We start from the raw sequence: 18,182 nt of genomic DNA, 5'->3' as shown, positions 1-18,182 counted from the left end.
CGCTTAGTGGGAATGGATTGGCAAAAACTGAGTCTTCCCTTGAAAGCAACGAAAGACTCATCAACCGCGACCTCCCTTCTAGGTACGTAGGCTGCGCAAATTTGGCCCCGAAGTGAGCGATGACGGCCGTATCTTATACAGACGGTAATTGGCGGATCATCTCAGGGGGGACATGCTGCATTATCTGAATAATACAGACATTTCCGGATGGCCTCAAACCATGGGCGTGTCATGGCCATACTGTAGAGTGGGTCTGGTAGAGGACTTCCCCACTCCAGTATTGCCTGACACTGGGTTTTTTGCACTAGATCCATGTGCAGCACGAGGCCCCAAAACGTCCTCACTCTCGGCTGCCTACTGGTCTAGCCAAAAAGGAGGCCCCGGGTGCTGAGCAACGAACTGTTGGGCGTACAGGTTCGTCTGCTCCACCATCAGATTCACAAATGGGTCATTGAAAAAAAAACTAAAAAAGTCCATTTCAGTGAACCCCACTGTGGGAATATGGATTCCTGGATTGCCAACAAAATCCGGAATCTCGGGCTCAAAATCGACTGGGGGACACCAGCTAAGTTCACCGGCAGGGGGCTCCGGTGGGCTTATTTCGTAGGCCGGGAAACCAGTACGAGCCCCAGGTCGGCTCGTACTAGGGTGGGCCACAGGGTCCCTAGCATGTGGGGCCCCTGGCTCCGCCTGGCGGCGTCTCCGCCACCTTGGGGGCTCATCGTCATCAGATGATGATGAGGAGTATGCGGATGACAAGAGGAATGTGGGGTCATCCTCATCCTCACTGGGGCTCTCGGAGTCGGAGGCAAGCTGGGCGTATGCCTCCTCCACCAAGAACATCCGGCGGGCCATGCGTATGTGTGTGTGCGTGTGTATGTGCGTGAGTGTAAAACTTTATTGTATGTGCGTGTGTGTGGGGGCACGGGTGTTCGCATACTAAAAAGTAAAAAAAAAAAAATGGACAAGTGTTAGGAAAAAAAAAAAAGTTCAAACTTGTTGATCAGCGGTACAACGCTGATCAGCGGTGGGGCGGGCAATGCGCTAACAGTGGCTGAACGCTAAGAGTGCCGGCCAGTCAGCACACGCAAAAAAAAAAAGTGGTGGTGGGGGGGCAAGTGGCAGGGGGGGTCTAGGGTCTCAAAGCTAGAAAAGAATACATTTAGATAAAGTGTTTTTTTTTTTTCCTAACTAATTTTTCCCTTCTATCCCTGCCTAACGGTGCCTCTCCCTTACTGACCCTAACCTACCTGGAGGGTGATGGATGCAGGAGGGTGATGGGTGCCGATGGGGGGGATCGCAGGAGCCTGGTGAGGACAGTGCTTGACGGTGCAGGTGCTGAAACAGGAAGAGGAGGGGAGAGAAGAGCGCCGGGAGTTTGAATCTCCCGCCTCTCTCCAGCATCAATCAGCACCCTGGACAGTGACCATCAGCACCACGGCCAGCACCGCATCTCCCAAATGCTCGGACTGTGATTGGTGGTGTGTAATCACACCACCGATCACAGTCCTTTTCCGGTTCATCGGGTCATCGGAGACCCGAATGGACCAGAAAGGCAGCAAACCGCAGGTCTGAATTGACCTGCGGTTTGGTGCGATCGACGATACGGGGGGGGGTCACATGACCCCCCCGGCGTTGTGACAGGATGCCCGCTGAATGATTTCAGCGGACATCCTGTTCCGATTAACCCCCGCAATCGCGTTTTAAACCCATGACGTACCGGTACGTCATGGGTCTGTAAGGGGTTAATACTTGGTTGCAAATCCTTTGCAGTCAATTACAGTCGGAAGTCTGGAACGCATAGACATCACCAGATCACCAGACTCTGGGTTTCATCCCTGGTGATGCTCTGCCAGACCTATACTGCAACTGTCTTCAGTTCCTGCTTGTTCTTGGGGCATTTTCCCTTCAGTTTTGTCTTCAGCAAGTGAAATGCAGCTCAATCGGATTCAGGTCCGGGGATTGACTCGGCGATTGCAGAACATTCCACTTCTTTCCCTTAAAAGCTCTTTGGTTGCTTTTGCAGGATGCTTTGGGTCATTGTCCATCTGCACTGTGAAGCGCCGTCCAATGAGTTCTGAAGCATTTAGCTGAATATGAGCAGATAATATTGCCCGAAACCCTTCAGAATTCATCCTGCTGCTTTTGTCAGCAGTCACATCATCAATAAATACAAGAGAAGCAGTTCCATTGGCTGCCATACATGCCCGCGCCATGACACTGCCACCACCATGCTTCACTGATGAGGTGGTATGCTTAGGATCATGAGCAGTTCCTTTCCTTCTCCATACTCTTCTCTTCCCATCGCTCTGGTACAAGTTGATCTTGGTCTCATCTGTCCATAGGATGTTGTTCCAGAACTGTGAAGGCTTTTTTAGATGTCGTTTGGCAAACTCTAATCTGGCCTTCCTGTTTTTGAGGCTCACCAATGGTTTCCATCTTGTGGTGAACCCTCTGTATTCACTCTGGTGAAGTCTTCTCTTGATTGTTGACTTTGACACACATACACCTACCTCCTGGAGAGTGTTCTTGATTCGGCCAACTGTTGTGAAGGGTGTTTTCTTAACCAGGGAAAGAATTCTTCGGTCATCCACCACAGTTTTTTTCCGTGGTCTTCCGGGTCTTTTGGTGTTGCTGAGCTCACCGGTGCATTCCTTCTTTTTAAGAATGTTCCAAACAGTTGTTTTGGCCGCACCTAATGTTTTTGCTATCTCTCTGATGGGTTTGTTGTGTTTTTTCCGCCCAATGATGGCTTCACTGATAGTGACAGCTCTGTGGATCTCATCTTGAGAGTTGACAGCAACAAATTCCAAATGCAAATAGCCGACTGGAAATGACCTCTGGACCTTTTATCTGCTCATTGTAATTGGGATAATGAGGGAATAACACGCACCGGCCATGGAACAACTGAGGAGCCAATTGTCCCATTACTTTTGGCCCCTTAACAAGTAGGAGGCACAGATGCAAACTGCTGTAATTCCTGCACCGTTCACCTGATTTGGATGTAAATACCCTCAAATTACAGCTGACAGTCTGCAGGTAAAGCACATCTTGTTTGTTTCATTTAAAATCCATTGTGGTGGTGTATAGAGCCAAGAATGTTAGAATTGTGTCCATGTCCCAATATTTACGGACCTGACTGTATATATATATATATATAGAGAGAGGGAGAGAAGAGAAAAAAGGCAGCACTCCAAATTGTGATGAAAAAAGTGGATGGTTTATTCACCCATCTAGCAGCAACGTTTCAGCTCTCTCATTGGAGCCTTTGTCCAGCTGAATAACATGAGCAGATCATCATACATAAATAGTGCAAGTAATTATCAAAATTCCAAATTGATGTACAACAATAAAGTGCAAGTGCATAAAAAATATAGCCATGTAGAAAATATAATTCATCTATCTCAATAGTTTAATCCCACATAGCTGTGAATATGATCATATAAATTACATAACATGATCAATACAGTGCAAAATCACAGAATATACATGATTGCCAATTAAGTGTGGTAAAGTGTACACAGTGTATCACAATGATGAAGGTCCCACCAGGTCTCTTTGGTTCAACGTGATCCATTCAAAGGTTTTTAATGTTTTAATTGATTCATCTGTGCGGCGCATTGCTTAATGATCTGTCACTTACCAGTAGGAGGAGCGCCCGGCCGGTCACAGACAGCGCAACAGGTAAGTATGATGGTAAGTATAATATTGCTAAGTAACCATGGCAACCAGGACTGCAGTAGCGTCCTGGTTGCCATGGTTACCGATCGGAGCCCCAGCGATTAAACTGGGACTCCGATCGGAACTCTCCGCTGCCACCAATGATCGGGGGGCGGGGAGAGAGGGGAGAGGGGAGGCCGCACACTGGCCACCAATGATATTAATACAGTAGAGGGAGGGAGGGGGTGCCGCACACTGGCCACCAATGAAACGAATACAATAGAGGGAGGGAGGGGGCCGCACACTGGCCACCAATGATATTAATACAGTAGAGGGAGGGAGAGGGTGCCGCACACTGGCCACCAATGAAACAAATACAATAGAGGGAGGGAGGGGGCCGCACACTGGCCACCAATGATATTAATACAGTAGAGGGAGGGAGGGGGTCCCGCACACTGGCCACCAATGAAACGAATACAATAGAGAGAGGGAGGGGGCCGCACACTGGCCACCAATGAAATTAATACAATAGAGGGAGGGGGGGGGCGGGGGGGCCGCACACTGGCCACCAATGAAATGAATACAATAGAGGGAGGGAGGGAGGGGGGCCGGGGGGAGCCCGCACTGGCCACCAATGAAATTAAAACTGGGGAGGGAGGGGGGTCTGCCCCCTGCTGCCTGGCAGCCCCTGATATCTTATAGGGGGCTATGATATGCACAATTAACCCCTCAGGTGCGGCACCTGAGGGGTTAATTGTACGGATCACAGCCCCCTGTAAGAGATCGGGTGCTGCCAGGCAGCAGGTGGGCAGTCATGTACACAGTTCGTAGTATATTCTAACTAGAAGCGTCCCCATCACTATGGGAACGCCTCTGTGTTAGAATATACTGTCGGATCTGAGTTTTCACAAAGCGAAAACTCAGCTCTGAAAAAGCTTTTATGCAGACGGATCTTCGGATACGTCTGTATGAAAGTAACCTACGGCAACGGATCACAGACGCGGATGCCAATCTTGTGTGCATCCGTGTTCTTTCACGGACCCATTGACTTGAATGGGTCTGTGAACCGTTGTCCGTCAAAAAAATAGGACAGGTCATATTTTTTTGACGGACAGGAAACACGGATCACGGCCGCCGATGAACAACGGTGCATTTTCCGAGTTTTCAACGGACCCATTGAAAGTCAATAGGTCTGCAGAAAATCAAGGAAAACGGAACAACGGCCACGGATGTACACAACGGTCGTGTGTATGAGGCCTAAAGTTGTAGAATCCTCTGGAAACTGATAAAAGTCAATTTGTAATCCACAGGGTTAAAAGTTAATTGTAATCCACAAGGTATAAAATTCTATAAGAGCAACAGGCTATCAAGTAACCTGAGAAAAGGGGATAAAACACTGAACTTGGAACATGAAGGAGTTAAGCGCTGTTGGGGGGAGTCCTAACTGAGCATGACCATCAGGGTGAGGACTAACCAGGCAAACCTGAAATATAAGAACATTAAAACACACAAAAGGTCAACAGGTCCTCACCCGTCAGGAATCAGTCCACGGAGTGGCTCCCAAATGTCACTATTTTTCTTTCTGTATGGGGACACCTTTTAGAGAAAGGTATCCAGCTCCTCGTCACTACTAGAGCTGCTGAAGTGCATAAGAGGGTGCTCCTGCCTCTGGTGGTAGCTCATGGTAGTGGCAGTTGTGGTGCGCCTCTGCCCTCTGCTGGTTGCTGCAGGTACTGGTTGAGCAGACAGCCTAGAAAATGCTGCAGTTACACGTTGCAGTCCGGAATCTCCAGCCGGCACAGAGGGGCTCAGTACCTCTGGCTGAAGGGGCTCAGGAAGGGACACAGCAGGAACTTGAGGCTGCTTCCATGGAAGGGTGTATGGCTGAACTTTGGGGTTGAACGTGAGGACTGAATTGTTAATTTGTCCTACCCTCAGGGTTGGTGGTGCGGCCAGATCAGGGATGAGAGGTGCAGGCTCAGGTTGGGGCTGCTCCCTGAATCGCAAACGACCATCCGGGGTCTCCTGGAAGCATCTCACCTTGCCCGCAGAGCCTGGTTCTTCCTGCCAGGTCTCTGGGATGACGGCAGGGGTGAGTGGCTTGTCCAGCAGGGTCACGCCCACAGCAAAGGGTCCCTGTAGAGAACGCATGGGCGTGTATTCGACTTGGTCCCCCACATATAGATTATGCCGGGCCTGAGGCAGGTAATGCCTTTTCACAGAACGTCGGCCCACAAAGATTTCAGTCCCAGAATAGTTGTCTTGCAAGAAGCCAACCCCCCGTTCCACTGAGAACCACAGAACGGTTCCTGTTCGTCGAATCAGCTTGGGATCCCCTGGCTGGGGGTCATCCACCACCTGCTTGACCCACTCCTCAACGGCGGACTTGTATTCCCAGGCCGTCTGGGCAAAAGCAGTGATCTCGTGGGGCACCTCAGGGTTCAGGCTTGCTGTTTTGGTGGGAATAGCACTGGGCGGCTGAGTGGATACGCCAGCCGTCTCCGCCGCACCAGAAGGTGACTTCCGCGGAGCGGGCCTAGGCCTGGTGGTGATTTCTGGGGCCGCAGGACGCAGTGCAGGGGTAGATGCGGACCGGGCCAGGGCCTCAGGGAGCGCGACATCTCCTACCTGTGGTTGCGGCCGGGCGGCCTGTTCCGGTGCCTCCTGGTGGCCATCAAGGGGTGCCATCTTCAGCTGTAACACCGGCTTGTCAATGGCTGTGGTAGCTGCGTCAGCGGCGTCCTCCGTGGGAACAGGCACGACGTCGACATCCATCTTCACTGGTACGTCGTCTTCCGCGGTGGCACTTGGTGTGGCGAAGGGATCCACAGCCTCCGGGAAATTGATTAAGTCGTCCTGGCTCTCTACAGCAGGGACTGGGACATCAGCGGCGGCCCTCTCTGGATCCTAAGGGATGCTGGCCATGGTAGGGGGCACAGGCTCTTTGGCCACGGAGGGATCCACTGCCTCCGGGCCGGTACCGAAGATCGAGGGACCGCGCCTCTTTAGTAGCTGGGAGACCTGGATCTCTAACGGATATTCTGGATAGACAGGCTCTCCCCCAATGGACATCTGGTTCCACTTGGGACGGGGGTACGCCATCTTCGCTTCCTTCTTGAATAAGCAAACTGCCAGACCTGAGGGTGGAGCCCAGAGGGAGGGGTCTTTATCCCCTTGGCTCACAATTGAAAGTTCACTGGGGGCAGTCTTTAGTTTTCCCGCTTCCAGGGGGCGTATTCGACATCTTCACGCTCTTGAGGGGGAGTTATTGTCTTTTCCCGCTTCTGGGCATGAAGAAAAAGTGCCATTTTACGAATATGGCGAATTAACAATGACGAATTAACCCCTACACTGCTGGAGCGCACGTTTAGCGCTTTCTAGCACAGCAGCAAAGTCACTTTTCAGGGTTTTGGACAATTCGCAAGACTTGCAATACTGTGATCCGGTTAAGCACACAATTGGATCCGGTTCTGTTGTCAGGGATGGCACACAATTCAAACCGATCCTGTTCGTGACGCCACTTATGCAATGAGCAGGACACTGGTACAATGGCCAATGATGCAGTGGGTCAGGATATGTTTATATATGTTTATGAGTTGTTCGTGACGCCAATTGCAGCTTGCGCAGGTACTGTAGCAGGGCCCTTTAAGATGTTATAGCTCACGTACCAGGTGAGGAATACCAAAGGGGGAAAATGTCTCTGTGTAGTGTGAACGGTGTCTCCTACCTTGGTACGGCTGGACTCCTGGATCCTGGCTCACTTGCAATAAAATGAGTGTTGTTAATAGGAGTAACTGAGGAACTTTGGTAATAGTAAATGAGATCCAGACTGGGGATATAATCCAACTTGTCTTTACTTGATGCAGCATAAATCCATACAAGTTACAGCAATAGTCTTGGGTTCCAGCAGGTATTGGCAATATGTGGCAGGTATCTGTCTTTTGCTCTACCTATCTTCTGCTTGTAATGGGCCTGACTAGCTGAGGAGGAATTTGGCTTCTCCTGAACTCTGGATCTGTACTCACAGTACTGCTCGCAGGGAATGCTTCTTCCTGGAGATCTATAGTTCTGGAGATGGCTGCTTTTCTTGTTGATCAGCTGAGGCTAAGGGCTCAGGCTGGGAATAATCTCTGGTCTCAACCGGGACAGGATCCTGACTTGGGATCCCTATTTTCTGGGAGCTCCTACTAACACAGCCTACCCCAAGCGGGAGTAGCTGGTACACTAACTTAACTTCCTTCTCCTCCCCATGCGACAGGACATGGGACCAGCCCACTTCTGCTCACAGAGGAGGGGAGCTGAAACTGGAATGAACTATTCCAGTCTAGCAATACTAAGCTGGCTATGGTCCTGATCACACATTGCTGCCACCTGCTGGTGCACATGGAAATGACAGCATAATATAAAACAGGCCTAAAAATACATTAAATGACAATAATGACAATATAATTATATAGACGGACAATGAAATTACACTTAACATGTTGTAGCAGGGAACGAGAGTTTAGTAACATACTTCGGGATGTTACACTTGGTCAAGGAAGGGAACTAGGCCTCCTGTTCCTGAGTCTGTATTATCTATTACTATAAAGTTTGTAGGGGGTTCGTTGATGGGATCCGGCAACAGGTGAAGGGAGAAATTTAATACAACCTGTGAGGTACTAGTTTTTGTGTTTTGATCTATACCAAGATCAATAAGATTGTCCTGGTTTACCCTATCTGTGTGTAATTATTCACGTCTGACCACGAGTATTTTGTTCTGAGTGCACGAAATTTGGCCATGAATTCTTCTGTGGCGAGGTCTTATAAAATGGGCAGTTTCTGCTGTCTGGGGAGTAATGTTTGGTATTTGTTTTATGGTTATGTTGGGTTTCTCTATTTCATCCAAATTTACACCGTTTTTTTGTAGTTGAGGTTTTTTTATGTGCGGACGGTCAGGTATAGGATTGATTTTTAGGTTGGAATTATTGGTGCTATTAAGAGGTTTAACAGTAGGGGCCTGGGCTCTTGATCGGGACCCTGTAATGTAGGTGTGGAGTTGGAGATTTTTCCTTGATTGTTTTTTTTTTAGGGGCTGGTTAGCAAAGGCCCGGGTTCTATTTTTCACTTCATATGTGAAATTTCTCATTTTTGGTCTAGGGTTTGATCCTGTATTTTCTCTTAATTTTTGTTTTTTATTATTTTCAGGTATAGTAGTGTCTATTGGGTATGCTTGTTCTGTCTCAGGAAGTGAGTGATTGTGTTTCCTGGATATACGGTATGGGCCTTGTTCCCTATCCCTTCTATCCCTTTGTAATTTGGGGGATTTTTTTGCGATGATTTCTTGTTAGTTTTGGTATATTCTATTGGTGAGGTTATGGTTGATATTAGCGAAGTCCTGGTGTGTACTAAATGTCCGTAGGGATTGTATATCCTTTTCTATTGCATTTGTATATAGATCAGTAAGTGTTTGCCTATTATTGATGGCCATACTGATAAGACCTGCCGCACATTGGTCTAGATAATCATTCCATTCTAATACAAAGACCTGATCGTCAGGGAATGTTGGTGTAATTGGAAGTCTCAGAACCCTTGAGGCTCAGTTTTCCTTTAAGTAGATATTTAAAAACATTGTATCCAGAAGATGGAACAGTTCGTTTCTCTGATTTTTCTCCAAGGATTTAAACAGTTCTAACATAGTCTCTGTCTCCTCTGTTGTATGGTTCCTTGGGCTGTTAGGTGTTTGTTCAATGGTATTATATGAAGCTTTATTTCTAGTGGTGTAGCGGGATACCATATTTACCCGTTGTTGTAACAGATGTGTATTCTATTTTTGGCGTATATAATAGTTCCTGTAAGTATATCCTATAGTTCGCTGAGCGCTTTTGGATGAAAAAGTTGTACTTTGTAAATAAAAGGAGCTTCCTCAATTCTTCCGCTGTGAAATACGGGGGTCGCAGTTCCAATGAAATCATATGAAAATAGAAGAAAGGGGAGAGAGAAGGCAAAGCCTCAAGTGCGGTAAAAAATGGGTAAATTAATGAGAATAGAATGAAATGCGCTTACCAGAGAGGGTTGTGATCAAGTCCCAACCACTGGGAGATGTCTTGCTGGTATTAAACCCTGACCAGCGTAGAGGGAGGCACTTGTCTTGCTGCAAATTCTTAGTCGTGTTCTTGTGGGTACATGGTGCGATTTACCGAGCAGTGCTACACGTTTGGGCAGCTATTCCCCTCTTTACAAGAAAAAAGCGGACATCCAGGGTCCTCCGCTAACCAATGGGAGGTCACAGTTCCGGATAAGTCATATAGAAAAGCATGTGTAGTACGGTAAAAAAAAGTTCCAAATAATATAATGGAAATGCGCTTACCAGAGGGTGTTGTGATAGAGTCACAACAGCTTCAAACGCCTTGCTGGTAACGTAACCCGACCAGCACCCGGGGGATAGCCCTGCTGCAGCCTTGGTTCCCAATCGCACTTACTAGATTCAGTGCGGTGATAGATTAAAGTAGGTTAAAAAGAAGATGATGGAAGCCTTTAGCCTTATGGCGCTGCTGGGCTGAATGTATCAGACGGGTTGTGAAGTACAATCCATTATTCGTCTACGCGTTTCGAGAGCATGTGGCCCTCTTCGTCAGAACAATGTTAATACACATACATATGTTACGTTATTTAAACACACTTTTGGCGTGCTATTTTCAGGTAAAAAGGGGCGTGGCTACTGGCAGAACCTGATTGAGTGACAAGGAGGATTCCCCAAGACACTCATCATATTATCTATGCCAGGAAAGCGGGCGGGTGCGCTCCTGAGCGCTTGGCTGGCTGTCAGTGTGGGACACCCCCCTCACTGATGTAGGTTGATGACGCGCTGTGAGTCTGAGGGAATCGCAATCCCTGCGCGCTCGCTGTTGTGGACGGGGAGACACGGTCCCTATGTCTCTCAGTTGTGTGATACTGACAGCGAGGGCTGGAGTTTATGATAGTGTGTATCTTGGGAATCTTTAAAAATGAATACAGATCAATACTATATATATATACACATGCAATAAAACATATTTAAAATCTTGGAACTGATACGTATAAATGGGTACAGTACAGAGCAAAAGTTTGGACACACCTTCTCATTCAAAGAGTTTTCTTTATTTTCATGACTATGAAAATTGTAGATTCACACTGAAGGCATCAAAACTATGAATTATCACATGTGGAATTATATACTGTACATAACAAAAAAGTGTGAAACAACTGAAAATATGTCATATTCTAGGTTCTTCAAAGTAGCCACCTTTTGCTTTGATTACTGCTTTGCACACTCTTGGCATTCTCTTGATGAGCTTCAAGAGGTAGTCACCTGAAATGGTCTTCCAACAGTCTAGGGAGGCCGTACTGGGCCACCAATTAAGGGGAGGCCGACATGACAGGGTTTTGGCTGCAGAAGGGTAGTTTGGTGAGTTGAGGGTTAAAAGTTTAAAAAGTTAGGGCAGTGAAGGAAGGAGGGGGGAGGAGTGAGGAAAAGGCAGGAGGAAAAGTTTATATAAGGAGAGGTCAGGGGTAGGTCAGTACCTGCACTTTTTCTCAGTGAACCTGAACTGACACGCCCACCATGGAGTCTGTGGAGGAGCTGATCCAGCATCTGCGAGCGGCCGCTGAGGAGCGTGGACCGGGATGGCTCCAAGAGCAGGTGTCCGGAGTATTGCAGGGGGCGGCGGTGAGTAACACCAGCTCACCGCCACCAGCTAGACGGCCGCGGCGGGTACGGACGCCGGCGCGGCTGAGCCCCGACATAGGACCCAGGTCCAGGCGCAGAGTGCGGAGCTTCTCCGGGGACCCTCCGCGCCGGGAGGCTGAAGCAGTGCCCAGTACCAGGCCCTCCTGGCGCAGGAGGAATCCTTGTGCACGGCGGGGCCTATCATCGAGCAGGCGGAATCCTCCCCTGCCTCCTGCACTCAGGGATCCAGGACCAGGAGCGGCGGCTCCTCCCACTCCTGGGGAGGCCGCCCGGGGCGAAAGCGGGACCCGATCTGCCGCGGATGTGCGCATGGAGTCCGGGGATGCGCACAGGCCGCAGGAAACAACACCGAAGAGGGACGCCGCCGTCATGTGCGCATCCAGCATTGATCATGCTGGAATTCAGGACCAGTCGGGAGCCTCGCCGCAAGATGAGATGGGAGAAGAGAGGCCAGAACCCAGGAGCGCCATTCTGGATCCAGGATCTTCAGCTGCGGGGTCCACAGCCTCCCGGCAGCTAGGTGAGGCCACTAGGGGGTGCATGACCTTCTTAGATTAGGCCCCAGGGCAGTGGGGGGCCCACAAGGGGATTTAGGTAGGGACTTAGGACAGCTTTTTTATAGCCTGGCGGGTTGGGTGTCCGGTTTTGGGGCGTCTGGGGTCTCACCAGTCACAGCATGGGGGGCAGGAACTGCTGGAAGTGGGGTGTCTGGAGGTGTGTTGCCTGGAGGGGATACTGTGGGGAGCGGCGGATTGCCTGGGATGATAACTGTAGGTGCAGGTGCGGTGGTTGGGAGTAACGGTGCGGCTGGGGGAGTTGGCGCTTGTTCGAGCACGGAGGTTGGGAGGTCTGACGAGGGGGTTTCAGTCTCGGTACAAGCAGGTGGAGAGGATGACAGGCTTAGGGTTGACGATTCCGCACGTGGTGAAGTATATGTCTGTTTTGAAGGGCCTTTAGGGGCTCATTTGAAACAAGACGTGCGTGAACCTATTTGGAAGGGGGAGTATGTGGAAATTTTTTCCCTACTTCCCCTAGAGCGTTTTAATTTGGAAAGGGGGAAGAAGGATGATGGCAAAAAATAGGAAGAGGAGAAACGTAGGTTCTGTTTAATCCCACGTACATTTTCTAACTGGCTTCAAGCGTTTCGCGATCCTGGCCAGCGTGATTGGGGAAAAAAAGCCGGAGTGTTGTTCGGCTTTATTTTGTTATATGGACGCCATTGGGGAAGCGTTTCAGGTGTACAGCGGTACTGGATGGCTGCGCTATGATGAGCAGTTCAGACAGAGGATGGCGGTGCGGCGTAATATAAGGTGGGATCATAAGGATATTGGGCTGTGGATGCGGGTAATGGCACCAGTGCGCCTGGCCCAGTCCTTTCGGGGTGAGGCTGGAGGGTCAGGACAGTCAGCATTTACAGTTGCTTCCGCAAAAGGATTATATTTCCTTTTTAACGAAGGGAACTGTAAATTTGGGGCAAAATGTTGTTTTAAACATGAATGCTCGTCCTGCGGCGGAAACCACGGATTCAACAGTTGTTTTAGGGCTAATAGGCAGAGGGGTGGAGATGGCAGTGGAAAAGGGCCGGACGCCAGTGCTGGTGGAAAAGATGGCCCCTTTTCTAAGTAGATATCCGGATCAAGGTGTGGCGGAATTTTTACGGGTGGGGTTTACGGATGGTTTTCATATTCCGTCGGCGCCGTTGCCGGCTGTTTCTGTGCTAAAAAATTTGCGTTTGGCTTTACAACACCCAGAAGTGGTTGCTCGGAAATTGGAAAGGGAGGTGGCCTTGGGTCGCATGGACGGCCCTTTTGTAGAACCCCCCTTTCCTAATTTGAGGGTATCACCGTTAGGTCTCATTCCCAAAAAAGAGCCGAACTCGTTTCAACTCATTCATCACCTATCCTACCCAAAGGGGGCGTCAATCAATGATGGTATTGATCCGGACATGTTCGGTGGTGTACACTTCATTTGACGCGGCTGTGGCCTGGGTTCGGCGCTTATGTGCGGGGGCGTTATTGGCGAAAACGGACCTCTTGCCCGTTAACCCAGATAGTTTACATTTGTTGGGGTGTTTTTTGGGGGGGGGATATTTTTGTGGATAGGTGCCTACCAATGGGTTGTTCGGTGTCCTGTGCATATTTCGAGTCCTTCAGCTCTTTTTTGGAGTGGGTGGTAGTTGACGTGTCAGGTTGTTCATCCATTATACATTATTTGGATGACTTCCTTTGTCTGGGCCCGGCGGGCTCCAGGGTTTGTTCTCTGTTACTAAACACGTTGAGGGCGGTTTTTCATTCCTTTGAGGTGCCACTAGCGGAGGAAAAAACGGTGGGCCCCACCACGGAATTGAGTTTTCTGGGTATTGTGATCAACACCGACAGGTTAGAATGTCGTCTGCCAGAGGATAAGTTAGTGGACTTGAAGTTGGCGGTAGACAGGGCTAGGCAGTCCCCTAAAATTAGGTTAAAAGACTTGCAGTCGCTGCTGGGAAAACTCAATTTCGCATGCAGAATCATGCCCATTGGAAGAATATTTTGTCGTCGGTTGGCGAGGGCTACGGCTGGTGTAACGGCCCCGCATCATTTCATTCGTTTAGGCAGGGAGCTCAAGGGGGATCTGGCGGTAAGGGCTGATTTTTTACAACATTTTAATGGGAGGTCTTTGGTTTTAGGTGACGTGGTGGACAACTTTGATTTTGACCTGTTTTCGGATGCAGCGGGCGGATCCGGTTTCGGGGTCTATTGTCATGGGCAGTGGTGTGCAGGTACATGGCCGGATGCTTGGGCGGACCGTGGTTGGGTTAAGAACCTGGTGCTTTTGGAACTATTCCCGAATGTTTTTGGGGCATGTCAGGGAGGCGGGCTGGTCGGTCGCGCGTCTAATGTTGCGTTTGGTTTCAAGCTACGACAGTGGCCAGATGTTACCAAGGCTTTTTTGGTCCGACAGGTGTTGAAAGGTTGGAGGCGCGGGGCGCGGTCAGCAGATAGCCGTAGGCCGGTTTCCTTTCAACTCCTGTTCCGGATTGCCGGGCAGCTGGGGCTGGTTTGTCATTCATCTTGGGAAGTAACAATTTCGTGTTGCTTTTTCTCTTGCCTTTTTTGGGGCATTTTGGCTGGGGGAACTTGTTTGCAGAAGTGTGCAGGTCGTTGGCGGGGGAATATTGAGAGAGGATGTTGTCTTGTCCCACGACCGGGTAGTCATTTGTATTCGCAGGTCAAAAACTGATAGGGAAGGGAGGGGTAGTTACAATCGGTTGTTTGAAGTGCCAGGTTGTTCCATGTGCCAGGTCCGATGCTTGAGGGAGTATTGTGTTGGTGGGATGCCCCCAGTTGGCCCACTGTTGACTCATGAGGATGGATCATATTTATCGCATTATCAGTTTGTGGCAGTGTTTAAACGCTGCATACTCAAGTTGAGTATGGCAGCTGATGATTTTACAGGTCTGTGACGAAACCAACCTCGCCACGGTGTTTTGGAGGGGGCTTTGCCAGCCTCCTGCCCCAGGATTACGGCCCTTTGAGATACTTTTGCTAACTTTTAAACCCCTGAACCTATTCAAGTGAATTTTGGATGGGTTTGTCCCCAAGTTATACTGGTGTAACTTTTCAGCTTAGGAGATAGTTGGGTAGATACAGAAATTGACTCAATTGTCTCCTAGACAGAGGGGAGGAATATGCTGGGTGTGTTTCTATTGTCCCATTGTGCCATTGTCCCATTGTGTGTTTAAATGGTGATTTCTGTCCTGTTGTCTCCACATGTGTATTGGCGATTCCCCTTTGTCCTGAGAGATAAGTGGATTGCTCCTCGGGTGTCTCCAAGGCAGAGAGGAGGAAACCATGATGCATTGTGGGGATGTGTTGTGTCTGTGTATCCTGAATTGCTGCATATCGTCCTGTGTCACAGTCTCCCTTCTGGTCCCCTAGGGGCGTGGCCACCAGATGGGGACCTGCATAAATACAGGCGGGTAGCCCTCAATAAAGAGTGCCTGTTTTATCCTTCATCATGTTTCGACTGGTGTTTGGATAACTGATCAAAACTGGGGGATTGCTATACGTTGAAGATTTGCTATATTCCCCTGGCATAACTACTAGCTCTTGTAAGAGCTGTTCCTGCTCTCTGGTTTTAGGAGAGGTTCACCCACTGGAGCCTGGAGCCTTGTCGTAGGTCCAGGGTGGGTAGGATACGTTGAGACCTCAACCAAGCTTTGGCGGTTCGTGGGGTCTGCAGTGCGTATGGTGTCAAGTGGAGTGCTTGGAGGCCTCGGAAAGCACTAGGAGCATCTATCGACGGAGGTACCCGGTCGGGGTGCCAGGAGATCCGTTACAAGGTCACTCGTTTAGCATTGGGGCGGTGACCGAAGCAGCGAGGGCGGGCCTGAGTGATGACGTGATTAAGAAGATAGGTTGATGGGAATCAGTGCGTTTCCGCTCCTATGTGCGGTTAGGTGGCATTTAATGTTGTATGTATTGACTGATGTGTTTTTCTTGTTGTGTTTTGCAGGTTACAATCCAGCGTTAGTGTGGTTGCTTGGCCACTCTTTCATTTTTTGGGGCGCTCTGCGGGCGGATGTGCGCCCTGATGGTCGGCAACTGGGTTTCCATAGGGACGTAGCTGAAGTCAGTTGGCTTGGGGTAAGAGGCATGTTGTGGGGTGGTGTGATGAGAGAGGTTCACAGGTATGTTAGATTGAATAGTCCCCCGGACGTATTGGTTCTGCATGTGGGGGCAATGATTTAGGAGCAAGGCCAGTACGGGAGTTGATTCGGGACATCAAGTTTGATTTGCTTCGGCTATGGTCTTTATTCCCAGGCACTATCACGATGTGGCCGGATATTGTGCCGCGGAAGGTGTGGCATGGTGTTCGGTCGGTTGAACGCCTTAACAAGGCGCGGATCAAGGTCAACAGGCTGATAGGTAAATTTGTGGCCAGAAATGGGTCCGTGGCAGTTTGGCATTCGGAATTGGAACGGGGTGAGGGAGCGTTTTGGAGGGCCGACGGCATTCATCTAAATGCCGTTGGTATTGATCTTTGGTCTTTGGGGTTACAGGATGGTGTTGAGCGAGCACTGAGATTGTGGAGGGACGTGCAAGCCTAAGGTTGGGGTCAGGTTGCACGCCGTTGAAGGGGGGAGGTCCACGAAGTTGGTGACACTGATGCTTATGGAGGAGGGGAGGGCCTCAATGGTGGGGGCTGGACTCCCATGGTTGGTGTAGTTGGCTCGTGGAGAAGGCGTCCGTGAATTGGTCTCCGAGCTGGCGTTTTTACGGCTGGAGGCAGGACGGTGGTGCCAGTCTGGGCAGGTGCGGTTTAATAAAGTTGGGGATTCGAGGACCTCCCTCGTCAGTGGGGAAGATAACACAGTATTTCATGTTATTTAATGCTATGGAAATTTTATGCGTTATTTATGGTTATGTATTTAAGATTTGGGAATAAACGGCTGCTGTGGCCATTAAATCCAAGATCGGTCTCTGTGTCGTTATTACTCCTAGGATGGTAAGGTAGGAAAGGGGGAGGTCAGGTAAGTGGTATACTCCCCAAAATGAATAGACAATAACCTGGTCATGAAGGAGTTCCCAGAGATGCTTAGCACCTGTTGGCCCTTTTGCCTTCACTCTGCGGTCCAGCTCACCCCAAACCATCTCGATTGGGTTCAGGTCCGGTGACTGTGGAGGCCAGGTCATCTGACGCAGCACCCCATCACTCTCCTTCATTGTCAAATAGCCCTTACAAAGCCTGGAGGTGTGTTTGGGGTCATTGTCCTGTTGAAAAATAAATGATGGTCCAACTAAACGCAAACCGGATGGAATAGCATGCCGCTGCAAGATGCTGTGGTAGCCATGCTGGTTCAGTATGCCTTCAAATTTGAATAAATCCCCAACAGTGTCACCAGCAAAGCACCCCCACACCATCACACCTCCTCCATGCTTCGCGGTGGGAACCAGGCATGTAGAGTCCATCCATTCACCTTTTCTGCGTCGCACAAAGACACGGTGGTTGGAACCAAAGATCTCAAACTTGGACTCATCAGACCAAAGCACAGATTTCCACTGGTCTAATGTCCATTCCTTGTGTTCTTTAGCCCAAACAAGTCTCTTCTGCTTGTTGCCTGTCCTTAGCAGTGGTTTCCTAGCAGATATTCTACCATGAAGGCCTGATTCACACAGTCTCCTCTTAACAGTTGTTCTAGAGATGTGTCTGCTGCTAGAACTCTGTGTGGCATTGACCTGGTCTCTAATCTGAGCTGCTGTTAACCTGCGATTTCTGAGGCTGGTGACTCGGATGAACTTATCCTCCGCAGCAGAGGTGACTCTTGGTCTTCCTTTCCTGGGGCGGTCCGCATGTGAGCCAGTTTCTTTGTAGCGCTTGATGGTTTTTGTGACTGCACTTGGGGACACTTTCAAAGTTTTCCCAATTTTTCAGACTGACTGACCTTCATTTCTTAAAGTAATGATGGCCACTCGTTTTTCTTTACTTAGCTGCTTTTTTTCTTGCCATAATACACATTCTAACAGTCTATTCAGTAGGACTATCAGCTGTGTATCCACCTGACTTCTCCACAAGGCAACTGATGGTCCCAACCCCATTAATAAGGCAAGAAATCCCACTTATTTAACCTGACAGGGCACACCTGTGAAGTGAAAACCATTTCAGGTGACTACCTCTTGGAGCTCATCAAGAGAATGCCAAGAGTGTGCAAAGCAGTAATCAAAGCAAAAGGTGGCTACTTTGAAGAACCTAGAATATGACATATTTTCAGTTGTTTCACACTTTTTTGTTATGTATATAATTCCACATGTGTTAATTCATAGTTTTGATG

This window comes from Bufo gargarizans, chromosome 3 (genome assembly GCF_014858855.1).
Source record: "Bufo gargarizans isolate SCDJY-AF-19 chromosome 3, ASM1485885v1, whole genome shotgun sequence".
In the NCBI taxonomy this organism is placed as follows: domain Eukaryota; kingdom Metazoa; phylum Chordata; class Amphibia; order Anura; family Bufonidae; genus Bufo; species Bufo gargarizans.
This window is presented reverse-complemented; position numbering follows the sequence as displayed.